This window comes from Malania oleifera, chromosome 10 (genome assembly GCF_029873635.1).
Source record: "Malania oleifera isolate guangnan ecotype guangnan chromosome 10, ASM2987363v1, whole genome shotgun sequence".
Lineage (NCBI taxonomy): Eukaryota > Viridiplantae > Streptophyta > Magnoliopsida > Santalales > Ximeniaceae > Malania > Malania oleifera.
The window spans coordinates 94,159,187-94,183,182 of NC_080426.1; positions in this window are offsets into that span (position 1 = coordinate 94,159,187).

The following is a 23,996-nucleotide window of genomic DNA, read 5'->3' on the forward strand; positions in this document are numbered from 1 at the left end:
AGAGTCGGAAGAAAAGCTACGCAGACACTCATCTTTGGAATCTAGAATTTGATGTAAAAGATAGGGTATTTTTGAAAGTAGCACCATTTAGAGGAACCATGAGGTTTGGGAAGAAGAATAAGTTGAGCCCTAAGTTTATTGGCCCATTCGAGATACTTAAAAGAGTTGGTCCAATTTCTTATAGATTAGCTTTACCACCAACTTTATCCAGGACTCAAGACGTGTTTCATGTTTCTATGCTAAGAAAATACGTCCCAGATCCCTCCCATGTGATCAGCTACGAGGAGATAGAGCTTAGAGATACTCTACCATATGAGGAAACACCAATACATATTCTAGATAGAAAAGAACAAGATCTGCGCACTAAGAAAATTTTACTAGTAAAAGTCCTATGGAGGAATCATGCAATGGAGGAAGTCTCATGGGAGCTAGAGGAGGAGATACTGCAGAAATACCCACATTTGGTCAGTGGGGACTAGCATTAGACAGAAAAGAAATGGTAATAATTCAGGTAAAGTAAATATAGTTTGTTTTTATTATATGCAGAGTAGGATAATGTATGTATAAGTTGTATTTTAGATTAGAGGATAAGTAGTATTTTTGGTTTTAGGAGAATTTTCTTTTATTTATATACCTGTAATCTCCTAGAACCCTAATTGTAACCATGGTATTCCTCTACCATAGGTGAGGGTAATTAATAAAATAAGTAGCAAATTTTCTTCAGAAGATGGTGTTCAACATACATAGCAAATTTCGAGGACAAAATTTTATAAGGAGGGGAAAATGTAGAGACCCGGAAATTTAAATTATAAAATTAAAGAAGGAAAAAGGATTTTTAAAGAAGAATCTATAGGGATTCATTGCGAGCGCTTTGAGCTCGTCGATGAATATACTTCTATGACTTGTTGACGAGGACACATGTCTCATCGATGAAGAGATACCGAGAGTAGGATTACAGGATATTAAGGTTTGTCGATGAATTCATGACCTTCGTAAAAGAACTCTCTTATTCAGTTCGTTGACTATGTCTCGTTGACGAAGCCACGTGGCCAACCAATTATAAATATGCAAAAATTAGATTTTTAGCGAGAAATCAGTTCCTATTCTCTTTCTCTTTTTAGATTTTTGGATCCTCTACCTCCTCTTTAAGATTTAGGCTCCGATTTTCCCCGATTCGACGATCAGAAGTTATCACGATGATCCTGGGGAGATTCTCTACAACTTAGTTGGAGAGAAATTTTGGTTTGAGAAGTTCAAGCACCATCCCAAAATCAGGGTAAGTATGTGATTTTAAGGGTTTTTCATGCTTATCAAGCTTTTCTGAACCCAGGTCCTGTATTAGATGAAAATATACTGAAGTTTGAGTTGTTTAAATTAGGGTGTTGTGATTTTAGGGTTTTGGAATCATTAACGTTGTAGGCGTGAGTTAGAAGTCAAAAAATGAGTACAGTTAGCTAGGTAAGGGAAATATGTTATGCCAATTAAATTAGAAATTTTACTAGTAAAGCATAGTTTTTTTTTTTTTATGAGTTATAGAGTATGATTTTTGAATAAATCAAAGCATGGAAATTATACAGTATTACAAATTATATTTAATGAGTTTTATTTAACTGTGGCATGAGAAGTACTGAAATATTACAGAATTTTATACAGATTTACAAAACTATGATTATATAGTTTTTACAGAATTATGATATACAACTCACACAATGTTATTCAGAACCATGCGTTTCATATTACAGAACTATAATTATACTGTGTTTTACAAAACCAGGATTATAAAATGTTTTACAAGACCACGATTATACATTGTTATACAGAACCATGATATACAGATTATAGAACCATGACATATAGAAATACAGTTGATACATATATATAGTTATATTATAGCATCATGGTTAATACAGAGAATTACAGCATTATAGTAATTATAATTGATACAGAATCATGGTAAAACAGATAGAAATTATATAGATATAGTATTATTTAGTATCAGACCCTGATGGAACATAACAGTTTATAGAGCACGGTACCGTATGTAACGACCTGCTATTTAACTTGGTTTTTTTTAAATACTATAACATTTAAAATGCTCTGATACCATACTGGATTAAACCCAATCATCAACCTAAGCAACGAGAAGTAGAAATAAAATAAACATAACCATATGTAATTATATACAATACTAGAGTGCTAAAATGTTTCAAAAAATATACCAGCATGACTATTCCCCAAAATACCCACGATTGGCTAGGGCTATACAGAAATACTCCAAAACAAATACTCACTCTCTACTGATAGGGCAGTACTGAAGCCCCTATACCTACAAGCCTAATCAGCTCTCCTACCTGGATCACCTGAAAATATTAAATTAATTGGGATGAGCCAACGCTCAGTAAGACGAAATATGCTATTGCTAGTGTGTGGCAGATGAGTTACAATACTATGAAAATCTATTACTACATAATAATGTATCAATGAATCTGTAAATACAATACCAGTAATATAAACCATCATCTTTTTTTTGTTGCTTAACATTTCTATACTTTAGGCTTCTACTCAAAATACTTCTAATAAATATATAAATTTTCTGTCTCTATAAATCTGTATAAACATAGTAATAACTGAAAACTTCCCTGTGGATAACTGTGTGTCATGATTTAACCCCTCATGACAAGGTTGAGCGGCCCATAGGTGCGATTTACCCTAGCTGGCCAACCAGGAATAAATCACTATACTCCATAGGTCTGATCAGCCCTCCTCTACCCATATCTGATTGGGAGCCTGTCCACTCGTGGGCTCTATGCGATCGACCTTTATACCACGTATTATCTGAATAGGTGGTTGCACTCTATAAACTGTATGTAGCTATGGTACCGTGCTCTGTAAACTGTATGGTCCAATAGGGTCTGATACTATATAATACATTTCTATATACAACTATCTATTTTACCATGATTCTGTAATAACTATATAAACCATGACGCTGTAGAAAATTGTATCTATATCAACTGTGTTTCTGTAATTAATTGTAAATATGTATGTCATGGTACTGTAAAATTATATAATCATGGTATATCTGTAATTTCTGTAAAATATATTCACTGTTTGTATATTTTGTAAAACATATTTATGAAAAATATTGTAAAGCATGTTTCTGTACTATATCAATATTCTCAAGCCACACAAAAATTTTAAAGCATATTAATCATACTTGATAAACTGTATAAATCTCTGCTATGAAAAATATTTTGGTAGAACATTTATAATTTTATACTGAAATCATACTCAAATAACCTAGCATAGCATATTTCCCTTACCTTATTTCTGCTAAAATCCTCCTACTGTAACGGGTCCTACACCCGTAGGGTTCTCCACTCAACACCTTGAAAACAACATTTTCCAGAGCAGAATATCAATATTTCTTTGCCTACATCATTTCCTACAACTAACAGAAGGCCAAAAATTGACTAAAAGGCCTTACCCTAATTCGGGGAAGAAATTCGACTCGATCCCACCGACGATCAGCCCTAGCAGACTTGAAGAGAACTCCGCCAGGAGTGTCGTGGTGGCCTCATATCGTCGATCCAGCGACTGACGGAGCCGTAATCAAAGAAAGAAAAGGAAAAAACGATAGGGGAAAGAAGAGAGAGAGACTGCTGCTGAATTTCTACGATTAAAATTAGTGTAGAGCTATTTATACTGCGAGATTCGTTGACGAGCCACGTCACCTCGTCGACGAGTCCTGTAGAAAGTTCGTCGATGAACCTGCACCTTCGTCGACAAATTTCAGACTTCTCAAAAATCCTTCTTAGTATCTTCTCGTCTACGAGGACTGGGAAATTTTCTTGGAAATGTTTACCTCCAAAATGCAATGCCTTCGACGAATGCGAAGCGTTCGTCGAGGAAGTCGGCTACCTCCTTCTGTTACCATTTCCATTTCTCTCCCTCTTTATTATCTAAATATCATTATTCTTCAGGTTGTTACATCGTAGCTATACAGGATTGTAGCGTAGCCATACATCTCAGATAGAGTGTGGTGTTGGATGCCGATTGTGCCACAGGTAGAGTAGAGGGCTCCCTCGCATCCAAACCAGGTAAAGTAGGCCTTTTGTGCTACAAACATATATATATATATAGTTAGACTAGCACTGGTAGGCCATCCAGTGTTTAGTCTCGCCTATGGGCCGTACAACCCTGTCATGAGGGGTTAATTCATGACATACAACCATCTAGGGAAGTTTTCATAACTATGTACATATACAGTATACATAGAAAATAGAGATTATATATTATAGGTAAACGTATGTTTGAATAATTAACTCAGAATTATTGTATTTTAAATGATATAGATGTGGGTTATAATATAGATACTTTTACATGATATGTCATTTATAGTTTTAATAAAAGGTTATGTATTGCGTATAAACTCATATACCACACACTAGCAATAACATGTTTCTCCTTAGTGAGAGGTGTCTCACCCCAATGATATAAACATTTCAGGTAACCCAGAGAGACGTACAGAGCCAATTGAAGACGGCTGGGTCGACATAGTACAGGGGTGAGTTTTGGGTTGAGTAATAGAGCCCTCAGCATTTTGGAATTTTTGGGAAAAGAATGTATTTGTATATGTAGATATGGGTGGTTATGTAGTACTCTAGTATTATGTATTTTGGGATATGGTTTGGATACTTTTGTTTTTCGTTGTATAGGTAGCATGTATGGAATGCACAGGTTACCATGGCACCCACTCTGGGTTGTGATGATGTTATGTATATATACAGGATATCAGAGTTATGTTATATAGCTTGACAGTGTTAGGGAAAAAAATAGTATAAATTTTTGGGTCGTAACACTTGAATCTTTGAAATAGCATCTTTTCTGCATTTAACTTGATTCCTTTGTGAAAGACTAATTAAGACTTATTTTGGAACAACATCATACACCTTCTCAAAGTTCCAACAACGTGTGTGTCGGCCCAAAAGTGTGTCTAGAGGGGGGTGAATAGACAATTTCCATGAATAATGTGTTTTTCTACAAAAAAAAATAAATAATAAATAAATCTTGGCAAGAAGCAAGTGATTTATATCCCGATTATTTGCAAAACAAATAACACAAGTAAATAAAGTAGATAAGAGAGAGATAGTAAAGCTTGACACCATGATTTCAATGTGGTTCGGAACCAAGCCTACGTCCAAACCTTGAGACCAACTCAATGATTGCAAAATCCACTATTCAATCTCCTTTCAAGATGGAGAAGCCTTTACAACTTGGGAACGAATCCCAGCTACTCACCAAGAGCTGATATAAGGAGTTCACCAAGAACCTCCTTCAATGTGGTTCACCAAAAACCTCCGGTTCACCAAGAACGAATTTACATTCACAATAAATATAGAGATTACAAAGAATGCTTCTTCTTGAGCTGATAATACAATATCAATCCTCACACTACTCTCTTGAGCAAATGATGTGTAACAAGAATAAAATAAGCAAGGGAGTTTTTAAGCAAGTATGAAAACCTAGAATGAATGCAACAACCAACTCAAATCACTAATCAATCTTTAATAAATTCAAGAGCTAGTATTTATGGCCAAGGGGACAAGCTAGCCATAGGGCAATTATTGATGTAAGACAAACAATAATATAGCCATTTGAAGCTCATTTCCATCAGTTTTCCTTATATTAATCATCGACGAGTGCCATTGATTCGTCAAGGAATTGCCCTCAATCGTCGATGAGTCACCCATTTTCGTCAATGAGTCACTTGGGCTAAAAAAACAAAACCTATTTAGCAACAAGAAAAATTTGTCAACGGCTCAAACATCATTCATTGACGAGTCAGCCTTTTTTTCCGTGATTGGTCTGGGCAGATTGTGAATTAGGGTACTGGTCTTTTCTAGTAATGCATGCACTCCATTAGTTAACTAATCCGTTATTTTTCAAAATTAATAAGCCTTTTAATAAGTTTGAAATTAGGAATAGCTTCTCAAGAGGGGGGGTGAATTGGATTCTTTTTATATTTTGATGATTTTTAATCTTTTTCTTTAGATATTGAAGAAAGCACAACAGATAATTTATAAACACACTTTAGAATACTTGTAATTTAAATGAACAGACAATCAATAATAAAAATAATTCAATCACTCAATCAAGGATAATATTACTTTTGTTGATTTCATTGTGAATATTTATCACCTTTTTTGAATTAACTTTTAGTATGTGCTTCTCTTGATTAAGATTTCCACAGATTAACCAACGTACTCCCTTTTGGGTTTCCGCAAACGGTTAATCGAAACGTACTTTCTAAATACCAAGAGTCTTTGTTTCTTTCTCTTTGAAACTTGTTACCTGCACTTTGAAATCATACAACACAACAAGTATAGCATATAAAATAGAGAGAAAGACACAAGATTTTTTACGATGTTCGGCTTCAACACAGCCTACATCCTCGCCCTTGACAAAATACCAAAGGTTTCCAATATAGCAGTTCCGTTACAGGGTGGAACAACGCCTATTTACAATCACTCCTTTGGTCAAGGCTAGAGCCTCCCTTCTCCAAACAATATGCCCTTGTTTGGTCAATGTTCCAACAGCCTGGAATCGTCCAAAAACTACAAGAGAAATATCAAAATCTGGTGTACAAGAGAAGCTCACAGAGAGAGCAGATTAGTACAAATCAAAACTATGTACTTTAAAAGATGAAATATCAAGAATGAAATAAACTTTTGAAGCTTTTCAAAGAATTTACCAAAATCCTTTTTTTCCATATGAGAAATCAGTAATTCTTCAGGATTTGATGAACAAAAGATCAGAACAACAATACTTTCAGCTTTGCAAGAGATTGAGTAAAAGAAATTTTTAGAGCAAGAGAGCTTTGAGAGAATTTCAACGCTTGGGATAAATTTTTGATTCACAAGAACCATGTAATTATAGGCTTCCAATTAGGTTTCCTTGTAGTAAGAGTTTCCTTAAAGAGTTTCCCAAGTTGTTAGAAAATTTGGGTTTCAAACGAGCTATAATTTAAAAATAAGAGTTTTAAAATTTATGCCCGTTGAACAGTGTTCAGACGTCTGAAGTATCGAGGTCAATCATCTGAAGTCCCTTAAACCCTTAAAAAATAGAACTGAATACACGGTTAGATGTCTGAAGTCCAGGTTCAGACGTGTGATATCGCAGGTTCAGTCATCTGAAGTCGCAAGTTCAGATGTCTAAACTTGCTGCTGCAACCCTTTGCCTATTCTGGAAATTCTTCAGTCGTCTGTACTTATTCTTCAGACGTCTGAAGTAATTCTTCAGATGTCTGAACTTTAAATTCAGTCATCTGAAGTCTCTACTTCAGTCATCTGAACTGAAAAGTTCAGTCATCTAAAGTCCCAAAAACCTGTTTTAAAAAATATTTTCCTTTGAAAACTGATTTGCTCTCTTATGACTTTTACAAAACTTATTTCAATATATTTAAATAGATCTTTAAACCTTGATAAAAGCTTCAAAATATATTTCAAAGATATTTTGCCTTTTGAAATACTTACAAATATGTTTCCTAAGCCTTCACACTTGAGTTCTCTTTGCTCTTGAGATTCTTTGAACACTTTGCTTGAGCTTCAAATATGTTAGACCCTCTTTGGATCATTGAGAAGTTATTTTCATACTTGACTTATACTTATTCTTCTCTTAAACTATACTTGAGCTATATTTGAGCTTTGCTTTGAGTCACTATTGATCCATATTTCTTGGAACACCAAAACTCAATCTTTTTCAAGTTAAATCATCCTTTGTTTGTTATCACCAAAACCAATTGAAAAACCTTGTTAGGCCAACAATCTCTCCCTTTTTGAATTAAAGTTAAAAGGTTTATATAAAATGAATTACTCCCCCTTACTATGAACATTAACAAGCAAGTAAAAAAAGTACTCCCCCTTGCTAAAAGCCATAGAAAATTTTAAGTTCATATATTCATGTAATTCATATATCCATGTAGTTCATGTATAACCAAGAACCAGGTTCACAAGATATGTTGTAGTTTATCCATCAAGAATAAAATTTATTTATCAAGATCAATTTCACATATATGATTGTAGTTCATTTATCCATTTAGCCTGAAAGTATCATTTTTCAAGTTCTCATGTACTTTTCAAGTTCACATATATTCAAGTTCACATGTATTTTTACCAGTTCATTAACTTTCAGTTTTTATCTTTACTAAGTTTTTATCTTTACTATGCACTACTCTTTCTCCCCCTTTGTCATTAATCAAAAAGAATAAGTCAATTATAAAGAACCATCAAAAGTCATTCTTTAAAGAAAAGATAGAGATATGATCCAATCAACAAAAAGTTACATTATAGCAGAAGTACAGATAATTTAAGATACATAAGTTGTGAATCTTTTAAAAAAAAAGTTAAATAGGAACCTAAACTAGAGAACATCTAGCTTTCCTAGTCTTCTTCTTCTTTAGAGCCATCTCCTTTCTCTTCTTCTTCTCCTTCTTCTTGAGTCCCTTCTTTTTTAGTATTTCCTTCATTACCTTCATCTTCAGAATTTCCTTCTTTTTATGTAGAAGCATCATCATTAGTATCAACATCATCATCATCATCATCATCACTCGAAGGAGCAGAGCTAATGTCCATGGGATCACCGCTCTTAGAGAATTTGGCATGGTATTTTTCTATATGCGTGACTCGTTTGTCAAGCAATGTGACCTTTGCTTTGATATTCTGAAGACTAGTGCATACTTCAGAAGAGAAACTAGAGAAATCTTGTTGAAATAATAAGAACCATGAAGGTGCTTCTGAAGATGAGCCAAGTTCTTGTGTGGAAGAGGATTGAGCAGTTGTTGATACTGGAACAGAGGTTGAGGCTGAGGCTGAAGCTGAAGCTGCTGCAGATGCAGGTGGTGCATGGGTAGTCTTTGCAGCTTTCAAAAACCATCCGAAACTTCCCTTATCATATCCCATTTGTTTGAGAGAAGTTTCATTAAAAAGATCATATCGAGTCCTTTTTATGAAAAACTCAGAAACATTGGTAATTTTAAGTTGAGTAAAGAGGAGAGTAAGAATTCCTCCATAAGGAAGAATAACTCGATTGGATTTCAACTTGGTCCACATCCAATGAACAATCAAACTAGCCAAATCGAATTTCTTGCCTTTAAGTAGACACCAAAGAACAAAGCATTCAATATAAGAAAGATGATCAAAAGAGCCTTGTTTTGGTAAGATATTAGTTGAAACTAACTTATGAAGAATTTGGACTTTTAAATTCAATTGCTTGTACAGTGGAGGATGTGCAAAATAAACAGGCTCATGTTCCATAATCATGGGAAGAAATTTTGCAGGAGTGAATCCTTGTTCGAGGATCCAAGACTGAGCAAACACAGGACTATTAAAATCTCTTGGAGTAATTTTGAAAATGCGAGATAATATTTCAGAATTCAACAGTATTTCCTTTCCTTTAACTTTTGAAGAGAAAATCCCATGTTCATATTGCATATTTGCATAGAAGATTTTGACTAAATGAGGAAAACAACCCTTGGGTTGTTGAGTGATAAAGTCATACCATCCAATATTATGAAACAAGGTAAGAATATCAAGAAATTCAGTGACAAAGAACGATACATCCAAGACTTTACCTAAGATGGGTTCTAAAGAACTAAAGGAATTTTTATAACGAAGTTGAGCTCGAGGAGCAACTAACCATTTGTTGATATTTTGGGTTTCCCTCCCTGAGGAAGAACCTTTGTTCGCAGTCTTCTTGATTCGAGGCATGGAGATACAAACTTTCAGAAACCCTAGATGTCGTATGATGAATCTGAGTAGGATAGAGATTTCAGAGTGAAGGGAAAGTGAGGGAAGATGAAGTGTTTGAAGTTCAGATGAATGAAATAAGGAACTTCAGAGGTCTGAAGTTAGGGTTTAGTGCGCTGGAAATATATGAATCCCGCGACGTCAGATGTCTGAAGATAAATACAGACGTCTGAAGTCTGAAAAATCTGGAAGTTTAAAAGTCAGTATGAGTTCAGACGTCTGAAGTCCTCGGTTCAGTCATCTGAACTCTGCTGCTACAGTGTTCAGATGTCTGAGGTATGAACAGCAGATGTCTGAAGTGCATATAAATTATGGAATTTTACTTCTAATACACTTATCTACTGTGGATTAACCCAAGTTCCCTCCTAATATGTATAAATCTTTCTTCACTTAAAGGTTTTGTAAAAATATCAGCCCATTGATCACTTGTATTTATAAATTCAAGAATGATATTTTCTTTTTGAACATGATCTCTCAAAAAGTGATGTCTTATGTCTATATGCTTAGTTCTTGAGTGTGAAATTGGATTTCTAGATATATTTATGGCACTTGTATTATCACACTTTATCAGAATGGTTTTATATTCTAAATTAAAATCCTTTAATTGTTGTTTCATATATAGGATTTGTGCACAACAACTTCCTGCGGCTACATATTCAGCTTCGGCGGTTGATAAAGCTATAGAATTTTGTTTCTTTGAAAACCATGACACCAATGATTGTCCTAGAAAGTGACATGTGCCACTTGTACTCTTTCTATCAATCTTACATCCGGCATAATCAGCATCAGAATAACTTATCATATTAAAATCCGTGTCCTTTGGATACCATAATCCTAAATCAAGTGATCCTACCAAGTACCTAAGAATTCTTTTGACAGCTATTAAGTGTGATTCCTTGGGGGCTAATTGAAATCTAGCACACATACACACACTAAACATAATATCCGGTCTACTAACGGTTAAATATAATAAGCTACCAATAATTCCTCTATAGTGAGTGATGTCTACTTGCTTTCCTTTTTCATCTCTATCAAGACTTGTAGTTGTACTCATAGGAGTTCCTATAGGTTTACTTTGTTCCATGTCAAACTTTTTTAGCATATCCTTGATGTACTTAGTTTGATTTATGAAAGTTCCATTTTTAGCTTGCTTTATTTGTAGTCCTAGAAAATAATTTAACTCCCCCATCATACTCATCTCAAATTCTTTTTGCATACATATGGCATATTCTTTACATAAATCTTTATTTGTTGCTCCAAATATAATATAATCCCCATATATTTGAACTATTAGCATATCTTTGTTTTTGGATTTAATGAATAAGGTACTATCAACTTTTCCTCTTGTAAATTCATTTTTAAGTAAAAATTTACTTAATCTCTAATACCAAGCTCTTGGAGCTTGTTTCAAACCATAAAGAGCCTTTGTCAATTTGAATACATGATTTGGATTTTTAGAATTTTCAAAACCTGGAGGTTGTTTGACATACACTTCCTCATTTATATATCCATTTAAAAATGCACTCTTTACATCCATTTGATATAACTTAAAATCCTTATGGCTGCATAAGCTAAAAGCATCCTAATAGCTTCCATCCTAGCCACAGGTGCAAAAGTTTCATCATAATCAATTCCTTCTTCTTGATTATACCCTTGAGCCACTAGCCTAGCTTTATTTCTTATAACAACTCCATTTTCATCCTTCTTGTTTCTAAACACCCATTTAGTTCCTATAATTGATTTATCTTTAGGTTTTGGTACAAGTTCTCATACTTGACTTCTTTCAAATTGATTTAATTCCTCTTGCATTGCTATAATCCAAGAATGATCATTTAAAGCATCTTCAATATTTTTAGGTTCATCTTGAGACAAAAAAGCATAATGATTACAAATATTTTTTAGTGAGGCTCTAGTTGTTATCCCTTGACTCACTCAAAAAATGAGCAGCTCAGAAGCTATCCCAAGTATAGGAGTTTTGTCGTGTAATATTAAGCCCAAGGGCTAGATCGTCTCCTCAGGAAATGCGTTTTAATCTCTAAGTTTACGTTCGCCCAATCGAAAACAAAAATGCACTGAACTTGGTTCAGATTCGGGGTTTTTCAAGATTGTTCAATTTCACTTTTGAAGAATTAAATGACATGCAATTTAAAACTCTAAACTAACATGCACTAAATTAAAGAAAACAAGAATAGAAACCCTACGTCTACTTAAAGAAACATTGGGACACGCGTTAATAAAAACTGGAAACTTAAAACATGGAACTAAAACATGCAAGAATGGAAACTCTAATCTACCTAAGGAAACATCGAAACACGCTCTAATTAAAAATGGTCACATTAATCATGGAATTAAAACATGTAATGGAAATTCAATCAGATTCAAAGCATACAATAAAAACCAAGACTTTAACACAAATCAAGAACCCGAACCAAAATGTAAATACATAAAAAATCTAAGCTTGAACGATACCAAAAAGTAAAAGTATGAACTTTAACAAAAAGGAACCTAAGTAAATCGAGCTTCAACAAAAAGACTAGCTTTTTGGAAAAAACTTCAAAACAAGAACACTTTTTTTCTTTTTTTCTTTTTTCTTTTTTTTATATTTTATAATTTTTTTTCTTTTTCTTTATTACTATTTTTCAAGAAGTAAAACGGAATTTAAATTGAAAGAACAATAAAAAGCCACTAATTTAAATATAATAATAACTTGAATTAAAACAAGATAAGTAAATAAAAAGAGAATTAAACTTCAAAAGAAATTAAAACCACTTGAACAAATATTCAAATAAACTCTTCAAGAATTTAATAAATAACTAAATAAAAAAAAAACAAAAAATTTAATTGCAATTGAAATTAAACGGAAGAAAAGAAAAGAAGAAAGAGGAGAGAGAGAGAGAGAGAGAGAGAGCAAAACAAAGCAGAGCTGTGCAGCGGCTGCTGTGCGTGCTGGCGTGGCTTGAACAGCAGGAAGGAGCTGCTGTGTTCTATTGTGGAGCTGTTGCAGCAGAGAACTACTGTTCAGAGAGGGGGCTGGAGCTGTTGCAGCAAAGAGCTGCTGTTGCTGGCCGAGGGGGACAAGGGCTGTGGCAGCAGAGAGCTGCTGCTGGTGTGCTTCGCAGGGAACTGCTATGGCTGCCTTGGTTTTGTAGCAGGGAAGAGGAGAGGATGGGGCTAGTGTTGCTGGAGGTACAGCAGCAAAGGGACAAGGGAAAGACAGAGGAAAAGGGAGAGAAGAGAAGGAGGAGGGCAGGGAAGAATAAGAGAGAAGAGACAGGGAGCAAAGCAGAATTGAAAAGAAAAAATAAAACAACCAAAGAAGAAGAAGAAGAAGAAGAAGAAGAAGAAGGAGAAGAGGAGAATGGGGAGCCACAGGGGCTGCCTTCACAAGGAGAGGAAGAGAAGGAGATTTAAAGGAGGCATTGGGTGCCCTAGACCTGGATAGCACTGACCCGACTCGTTTGGAAAGGGTTGACCCGGCAACTTGATTTTTTTCATTTTTTTAATTCTCTGTTCATCGCAAATATGACCCTTCTGGAGCCTGTATCTCAAAACACTCAAAATACTAAAGTTGTAGATAATCCTTTCCTCTTTCTCCAGAAATTTGAATAGTCTCGATCGGAGCTCATACGGAAAAGTTATATAGGGAATACGAACAGGTGTCGGTTTTGGTTCCTGGGAATTTTCCTGCGACAAAAAATTACCAAAACTTCATAAATAGTGTAATAAAGTTCAAGAATGATGATTTTGGCACTTTATTAAAATATTAGACAATTTTGGACATTTAATTAAAAATATAAACCGTAAAGCTCGGGTTAAGATGCCCAATTACATAGTTTTGACCCGTAATCACACCCCCCAACTAACGTTTTGCTAGTCTCTAGCAAATGACGTGAATGAATCTCAGGGTGGTATCTACAACTACATACTCCCGTAAGCATGAAATCAATGCACATGCGACATAATTATACCACTTCAAATACAAGAATACTACTGAATTTCACACAGGCTTGTTCATATTCAATGCACACGACTCCAAAGCACGTCACTCATGCAAGTTTCATCGTTTATATGTCATTTAAGAGTAGTATACCACATGAAGTTAATCAGTGACACATTCAGAGTTAATGCAATCATATAAGTTCGAGTATAGACAGGTAAACTCTCGAGGTGTGTGCGATGTGTGTGACTCAGTACACCTAAGATGCCAGTGGACGCCTATAGAATGGTCGTTTTGACTCGGCCTAACTGGTATACCCTCAAGAACACTCAAAGAAAATGGGTTCACTCATCATATGTGAGGAGGAGTGTCGCTATCAAACATCCCACATATTAAAAGGAACAACGTTAAGTATATGGTATGGACTAGTCTAGAAAGGATCTAGCCTATCTATGAGGTGTCGGGTCCTTCACCCTAGCATCTTCTCACCTACTCGCCATATCCAACTGAGACCACCCTAGATCAACTTACTCACAAACTTGTCATGAATACATCTGAGGCATTAATCAGTTGAAGAATCTTCATACGTGAAAAATATGTGTCATGTCCTTGATTCTTTGTGATATGTATTTGGGCCGACATTGACATTTCATTTCATGCGCATGTGTATTGCTTATTCTTTTTTTTCCTGATCATTCTTTATTTTCTGTCTTTTCTTGAGCAATAAGGACAATATAACACTTCTTTTGTAATCTTCAAACAATCACTGGGAATTGAGCTCGAATAGGAGTTCATGAATTAAGTCTATCTCTAGGGGTGGCTCAGCCTTCACATTTTGAGTAGGCTACAAGACCTAGATTTCTATCTCCCCACTAGGTGTCACCTCTAGGCTAGAAAATCAAAACATAGATTAGTGTACAAAGGAGTCATCTAGAAAAAGAGAATTGAGTTCCATGAACTCTGATTTGATATTAATGCTCAAAAGGACGATAAATAGCTCAAGGATATCTCACAAGGTGTCATAGTCGCCACGGGTGTTCTCTCAATGCTCACAGGAAACCCTAAGTGCAATGAATCACGTGAATGTGTTTATTTAGCCTCGAAAGATGCATGTAGGATACGGAAATTATATAGTCAAATTAACACGAATGTACTACCAATCGATTCTTCATGGAGTCATAAGATCATATAGAGAGAAACTACGCATGATTGACTCAAGTGTGTCATTCTTAAGTTATATGCAAGTATGTGAAAGGTATGAATTAGTCTTAAGCATGGCATAATGCAATGTAATCCTTTAGTGCTCCTCCTTTTCTCTTTTTTTTTTTTTTTTTTTTATTTTTTGATTTTTTTTTTAAAATAAGTACGTGTACGTGCACAGTGTCGCTGGTCAATGCTGATCCCAGTATCGCACCTGATTAGAACATCCCCCCCCCCCAACGAAGTAAACAAACTTGTCTCTCTAATGATGACAGCATAGGGGCAAATAGAAAAAATCTGTGCACGAAGAGAAATTAAGGGCGTACCTGAGTGGCGAAATCCTGAAAATAAAGATGCGATATCTACGAGGAAAAATAGAATAGACCTAAAACTTAAGCTAAAAATAAAATAAGATAAAATAAAACGAAAATAAGGGAAATAAAAACATCACAATTGTCTTGGCGGAGGCTCTAGAGGAATTTCATTTGGTGGCCGCAGGTCTATAAATTGTATTGGTGGTTCTCCAAATTTAAGCTGCCACAGTGGATCAGTCTTCATACCTGCACGAAAATCAACCTCAGATAAATTAATGCGTGTCAAAATACCAAACAATTTGTGTGCAGGTCGACCCTCTTGTGTTGACAAGAATGGGTCTTTATTCAACATCGTTTCCAGGAAATTTGCTTCTTTACGAACTAACGGTTGAAAGAAAGTGATCGGAATAATTACCTGCAGTTCTTCAGAAGCATTAACATTAAAGGTTTTTTCTGGTTCTTTGAAAATTATATGCTCACCAGGCTGGTCACCCTCTTTATCGGGTGTACATAACATCATACCACTACAAGAGTCTGCCTCCACATTAGGCTCCTTAACATCCGATTCAGGTGGGAGTGACGGTTTCATAATTTCTAAGTTCGGAGTATTAGGTACCACAGGTTGGTACTCCTTGTGAGTATCAGTCTCCTCATCAACTAACTGCTCCGCTTCTAGCCCCGTTTTCTCTTATTTTTCTTTGACCTCTTCTGGTTCAGCCATGACTTCTAGTGTTGGGACAACTGGTTGTTCAACGATGAGCATCTCAGGTTGGGGAAATTCTTTTTCACTTATTAAAGTGATGGCAGCCTCTGCTGCCTCAAAGAGATCATCGTGCATTTGTTGGTGTAACTGCTGGTACTCTTGAGGACTAGGCTAAGGTTCCATGGGCAATTCTTCATTTACTAAGATGTCCAACTACGTCCTTATCGCATTAATGGTATCCCACAATTCATTATTATGATCGACTTGAGTTTGCATGAATTGTTGGAGCATGTTCGTCATCTGTGTTATGCTATCCTCAAAAAGGTCTGACGACGTACAGCTTGGAGGGATCTGTTGTGGCTGATATTGAGGCAGAGGGTTGTTTGGGCAGTTTGGTGGCTCGTATACATCTCCACCACTAATTGTGCTGATAGGGTGTGCAGTTATGGGTGCCTGAGTGCATTGTGTGTTGCACTATGGGACATTGTCAGTTAAGTAATCGAAGAATGATAATACCTGATCTGGATCCTCGCTGACGGGCTCTCCATTAGACATAGTCTGGACAAAACACTTGCAATCAGGGGTAAGAGCAGTATAAAAATAATCAGCTAACCTCCATGAGTCGAACCCGTGATGTGGGCAAGTACTTAGCAGATCCTTGAATCGCTCCCAGCAAGCCCGAAATGTCTCGTCATCCTGCTGCACAAAATTAAGCATCTGTACCTACAAAAATTGAGTTCTCTGTGAGGGAAAAAACGCATACAAGAATTCACGCTCCAGCTTCATCTTTGTTTGCTAAAAATATTACCAAAGTGAATCTTGAATAATCATCTACTATAACAAAAGCATATTGCTTGCTACCTAAGCTTAAGGTTCTAGTTGGACCAAATAAGTCTAGATGCAAGAGTTCTAGAGGTCTTTTAGTGGATCTATATTTTTTCTTCTTAAAGCTGGTTTTTACTTGTTTTCCCTTTTGACATGCATCACACAACTTGTCTTTTATGAATTTAGTATTTGGTAATCCTTTTACAAGACTTTTCTTAGATAATTTAGATAGTGAATCCATGCTAGCATGACCTAGTTTCCTATGCCATAACCAACTTAGTTCATTTATAGTTGTTAAACAAGTTATGTTTTGATTTGTTATTTTCTCAAGATTTATACAATATACATTATTTATTCTATAAGCCATAAACATGATTTCTTTGTTTTTGGGATTTTGGATAACACATTTTTCCTTCATGAAAATTACTTCAAAACCTTTATCACTTAATTGACTAATACTTAAAAGGTTATGTTTTAGTCCTTCCACTAATAACACATTATCTATAGTGAGTGAAGATTCTTTACCAAATTTTCCAATACCAACAATTTTACCTTTGGCATTGTCGCCGAAGGTGACGTATGCCCCATCCTTTTGTTTTAAAGTATTGAACTTGGTCTTGTCACCGGTCATATGCCTTGAGCACCCGTTGTCTAAGTACCATTTGTCCATTGTCATTGTTGACCTAAGGCAAACCTACAATAAGGGACACTATATGTTAGTTTTTGGTACCCAAATTCTTTTGATTTTCTTTATTTTGTTATTAGTTTCACTATTTGCTTTCCATTCTCCTTGAACTTTAACATATTTTCTATTTTGATGGACAATTGAACATCACATGACCTTTAGTTTTGCACATATAGCAAGTGGTGTGTTCATGTTTGTTATTTGATGAAGTACTAGCATAAAACTTAGCTTCCTTAACAAAATATCCCATGTACAGCTTTTTATTCCTTTTATTTACTTTACCATTGTAGCCTATTCCTTCTTTGTTTCCATGAAGCCTTTGCTGCCCAATCATCTTTTTAAAGTTTTCTTTTCCTTTGGTAAAATCATAGATAATCTTTTCTTTATCCTCAATTACCTTTTTGAGTTCATTTATTTCTAAATCTTTCTTATTCAAGCCTTCTTTATGAGTTTTATCTAACTCTTGTTTTACTATATTTATTTCTTCTTCCAACTGCTTATTATAAGTGTGTCTTTCTTCTTCAATAGCTTTGAATGATTCAAGTTGCTTTACTAGTTCTTGCTTTTGATCTTTCAAAGTTATATTTCTTTTAGACACTTTTATAAATCTTTTATGTAATGAGAATAATTCAGTTTGTGTTCCTTATAAGAAGGCAAGCTATCACATGACTCATCACAAGACTCATTTTGAGATTCAAATGAAGAGTAATAAGAATTTACCTCTTCATTGTTTGCCATGAAGCATATATTCGCCATCCCCTGTTCACTTGATTCGATTTCAGTTTCGCTGGAGCTCGAGTCATCCCAAGTAGCTTTCATTGCTTCCTTCTTTTTCTTCTTGTCTATCTTGAATAATGCACAATCTGGTTTGATATGCCCTGACTTTTTACAATGATAACAAATTGGTAGTTCATTCTTACCTTTACTATCTTTCCTACTTGTCTCTCCTTTTTCAGTTTTCTTTTTATTAAACTTTCTAGGAAACCTTTTATTTCTTCTATAGAATTTTCCTAGTCTCTTAGTAATAAAAGCCAGCTCATCTTGATCTAAGTCACTTGTTTCGCTTGCTTCTTCACTAGTTCTATGGCTAGCTGCTTTTAGAGCTATGGATCTTTTATGCTTAAGTTCAGGATTTCTTTCTTTCAATGTCATTTCATAAGTGAGAAGTGAACCTATAAGTTCATCCAATGAAGTAGTTTTGAAGTTTCTTCCTTCCGTGATAGCTGTGACCTTTCGTTCCCAAATCGAGGATAGGCCTCTTAGAATTTTTCTGATCATTTCATTAGTATAGGTTTTTCCTAAGGCACTTAAGGAGTTTATTATGTGGGTAAATCTAGTGTACATGCTTGATATTGTTTCATCAGAATTCATTTTGAATGCTTCATATTCACTTGTTAACATGTCTATCCTATTATCTCTAATATCAACGGTTCCTTCATAAGTTACTTCCAGTTTATCCCAAATCTCCTTAGCTGTTTTGCAGGCCATGACTCAGTTAAACTCACTAGCATCCAATGCACAATATAATGCATTTATAGCACTTGCATTTATTTGAAGCATTTTATAGTCTAGGTCAGTCATGTCTTTCTTTTCTTTTGGAATATGTTTTCCATCAACTATTTTAGTGGGGATAAGATTTCCATCCATGTGTTGGAGATATATTTCCATTCTCTTTTTCCAGAAGGTATAATTGTGTCCACAAAAGATCGGTAGACGGGTTGAGGATTGGCCTTCACCAAAGGGTGCTACTCCAATATTTGTCATTAGATCTTTTTATAGTTTCTTGTTAGGAATTTCTATAACTAGGCTCTGATACCAATTGAAATTAGGAATAGCTTCCCAAGAGGGGGGGGTGAATTGGATTCTTTTTATATTTTGATGATTTTTAATCTTTTTCTTTAGATACTGAAGAAAGCATAACAAATAATTTATAAACACACTTTAGAATACTTGTAATTTAAAGGAACAAGACAATCAATAATAAAAATAATTCAATCACTCAATCAAGGATAATATTACTTTTGTTGATTTCCCTGTGAATATTTATCACCTTCTTTGAATTAACTTTTAGTATGCGCTTCTCTTGATTAAGATTTCCGCAGATTAACCAACGTACTCCCTTTTGGGTTTCCGCAAACGATTAATCGAAACGTACTTTCTAAATACCAAGATTCTTTGTTTCTTTGTTACCTGCACTTTGGAATCATACAACACAACAAGTATAGTATATAAAATAGAGAGAAAGACACAAGATTTTTTATGAGGTTCAGCTTCAACACAGTCTACGTCCTCGCCCTTGGCAAAATACCAAAGGTTTCCACCATAGCAGTTCCGTTACCGAGTGGAACAACGCCTGTTTACAATCACTACTTTGGTCAAGGCTAGAGCCCGCCTTCTCCAAACAATATGCCCTTGTTTGGTCAACATTCCAACAGCCTGGAATTGTCCAAAATCTACAAGAGAAATATCAAAATCTGGTGTACAAGAAAAGCTCACACAAAGAGCATATTAGTTCAAATCAAAACTATGTACTTCAAAAAATGAAATATCAAGAATGAAATAAACTTTTGAAGCTTTTCAAAGAATTCACCAAAATCCTTTTCTCCAGATAAGAAATCAGTAATTCTTCAGGATTTGATGAACAAAAGATCAGAACAACAATACTTTCAGCTTTGCAAGATATTGAGTAAAAAAGATTTTGAGAGCAAGAGAGCTTTGAGAGAATTTCAATGTTTGGGATAAATTTTTGATTCATAAGAACCATGTATTTATAGGCTTCCAAGTAGGTTTCCTTGTAACAAGAGTTTCCTTAAAGAGTTTCCCAAGTTGTTAGAAAATTTGGGTTTCAAACGGCTATAATTTAAAAATAAGAGTTTTAAAATTTTTGCCCGTTGAACAGTGTTCAGACGTTGAAGTATCGAGGTCAATCGTCTGAAGTCCCTTAAACCCTTAAAAAATAGAACTGAATATAGGGTCAGATTTCTGAAGTCAGGGTTCAGACGTCTGATATCGTAGGTTCAGTCATCTGAAGTCACAAGTTTAGACGTCTGAACTTGCTGTTCCAACTCTCTGCCTGTTTTGGAAATTCTTCAGTCGTCTGTACTTATTCTTCAGGCGTCTGAAGTAATTCTTCAGATGTCTAAACTTAAAGTTCAGTCATCTGAAGTCTCTACTTCAGTCATCTGAACTGAAAAGTTCAGTCATCTGAAGTCCCAAAAACCTGTTTTAAAAAATATTTTCCTTTGAAAACTGATTTTCTCTCTTATGACTTTTACAAAACTTATTTCAATATATTTAAATAGATATTTAAACCTTGATAAAAGCTTCAAAATATATTTCAAAGATATTTTTCCTTTTGAAATACTTACAAATATGTTTCCTAAGCCTTCACGCTTGAGTTCTCTTTGCTCTTGAGATTCTTTGAACACTTTGCTTGAGCTTCAAATATGTTAGACCCTCTTTGGATTATTGAGAAGTTATCTTCATATTTGACTTATACTTATTCTTCTTTTAAACCATACTTGAGCTATATTTGAGCTTTGCTTTGAGTCACTCTTGATCCATATTTCTTGGAACACCAAAACTCAACCTTTTTCAAGTTAAATCATCCTTTGTTTGTTATCACCAAAACCAATTGAAAGACCTTGTTAGGCCAACAAAGTTAACCCATACTATGACAAGTGTGTAAGATTTATATTGAGTCTAATGATGATTTGAACTTGTCGTAATGATTTTCCAAAAGAACATACGATATCTTGTCTATAAAAGTGCCTTTGAAAACTTATTTTGATATCTTATGCGTATGAAAACTTCATTTTGATGTCCTATACTAGTATGAACTCTATGCACATGCATTTTTTCATCTCTTGCAAAGTTTTCCTTGTGCAAGTGTTGACCATGGCTTCATTGGAATTCATCTTATTCTTGTGCCTGCTCCGGTAATGATCTGTTGTCCTGTACTAAACTAGAGTGCATAGGTTAGTCTTAAGGGTCACGAATGGGTTGTTATCATCAAAACCAACTAGATTAGGATACCTTAGCCACTAAGGCTAACAATCTCCCCCTTTATATAATATCAAACCATTGGTATTTTTGTAGGATATTTCCCAAAAACTCCCCCTAAAAATATGCATACTTGTTTAAAATTCAAGGAAACATTCCTCCTCCTTATTGTATGCACTTCATGCTTTCAACTTTGAGTTTTAAAATCAAGCATAGTTTTAAAAAGTTCATTTTAATAGTATACCCAACATTTCAACAGTATTTCTAATAGACAACTAGTATTTCCAATAGATGAGCAGTATGCCCAACATCATTTAATATATCCAACAATTCTTTTCCAAAATTCTTATATCAGTAGTGCCCAAGGATATCAAGCATCAAGTATTTAACATGAATTCTTATGATTTAGCAATATGACTCAACAGTTATCAACAGTCGTATTCAACAAACAAGTTTCATCAGAAGTTAAGTAAGCAAAAATAAGAGTTAATCTTGGTTTATCATATCTATCCAAAACAGATATCATATCCATCCAAAAGAAGTCTCCCATAAGCATACGCATCCAAAGCAGTTATATTAGTTAGAAATGTATCAGCCAATATAAAACTTTCTCTCTCTTTTACCGTCATTAAAAAAAAAAAGGATCCTAGTGGTTATGGCGAAGGTGGTCAAGGATGGTGGCTAGGGTCAAGTCAACCCAAGCCAAAAAAGAAAGGTGAAGCGAATGGGAATATTTTCAAGATAGATCCTTGGGAGTACACATTCCCAATTCATATCTAATTTTGCATAACCTCTCCTCATTAATGGGTTTTATTAGGATATCGGCCAATTGGTTTTCGATGTTAATGTGCACTAGTTCAATATCTCCTTTTTGTACATGGCCTTGGTTAAAATGGTGGTTGATTTCAATATGTTTGGTCCTAGATTGTAGGCAAGGATTTTTTGAGATGCTAATGGTGCTGGTATTGTCGCAATGAATTGGAGTTCCTTTCACTAAACTTTTAAAATCCTCCAGTTGCTATTTCGTGTACAAGGCCTGAGCACAACAACTACCGGCAACTATATACTCAGCTTCGGTGGTTGAGAGTGCAAGTGAGGTTTGATTTTTGCAAAACCATGAAACGAGTGAGTGTCCTAAAAAGTGACATGCCCCACTAGTGCTTTTCCTATCAATTTTGTATCCCCCATAATCAGCATTTGAATAATAGGTAAGATCAAATGGAGTGTGCTTAGGGTAGAAGAGACCTAAGTCACATGTTCCTACCAGATACTTAAATATCCTTTTAAAAAAATTTCGGTGTGATTCTTTGGGGCATGATTGGTATCTTACACATAGGAAAATACTAAACATGATATCAAGCCTACTAGAAGTTAGGTAACGTAGACTACCAATCATTCCTCTGTAGAGTTTTTGGTCAACCTTCTTGCCATTTTCATCACTATCAAGTTTGGTTGTCATGCTCATATGAGTTGATTTAGTTTTCCCGATTTTTAGTCCAAATTTCTTGAGCATGTCTTTGACCTAATTAGCTTGATTTATGAAGATTCCATTTTTCATTTGCTTAATTTTCAATCCAAGGAAGAATGTTAATTATCCCATCATGCTCATTTTGAAATTCTCTTGCATAGACCGAGCAAATTCTTCACACATGCTTTCTTTTGTAGCATCGAAGATGATATCATCTACATAAATTTACACAATTATCATATCATCTCCTTTTGTATTTCAAGAACAAGGTAGTGTCAACTTGTCCTCTTGTGAAACCATCTTCAAAGAGAAACTTACTTAATCGGTCATACCATGCTCTTGGTGCTTGTTTGAGTCCATAAAGTGCTTTTGAGAGTTTAAATACATAATCAGGATGTGTATGACTCTCAAATCCAGGGGTTATTTAACATATACCTCTACGTTTATATAGCCATTAAGGAAAGAACTTTTTATATCCATTTGAAATAATTTGAAGTCTTTGTAACATGGGAAGGCAAGCAACATCCTAATGGCTTCAAGTCTTGCTACATGGGCATACATTTCATCGTACTCAATGCCCTCTCATTGACTGTACCCTTGTGGAACTAGTCTTGCTTTTTTTTTTTCTTAGTATGTTACCATCTTCATCTTTTTTTTTCCTAAACACCCATTTAGTGCCTACTATCGAAGTGTTGTAGGGTTTGGGAACAAGTTCCCATACTTTGTTTCTTTTGAATTGATCAAGCTCTTCTTGCATAGCCATGATCCAGCTTTCATCATTTTCAGCTTCTTCGAAATTCTTAGGTTCAATTTGGGATACGAAGGTTGTGGTTGCATCCACTCCTAAGGTGTGATTTAGTACTAACTCCCCTTGATGGATTTCCTATGTTGAGACCAATTGGATGATGTTTGAAAATTTCCAGGCTTTAGGAAGTTCCTGATCTACTTCTTCTAGTTTCACAGCTTCTTCCTGAGGTTGTGACTTTTGATGATCAGTTCTATTATCTTGGGAACTTTCCTCTTGTTCGTTATTTATTTGAAGTTGCTCAGGTTCCT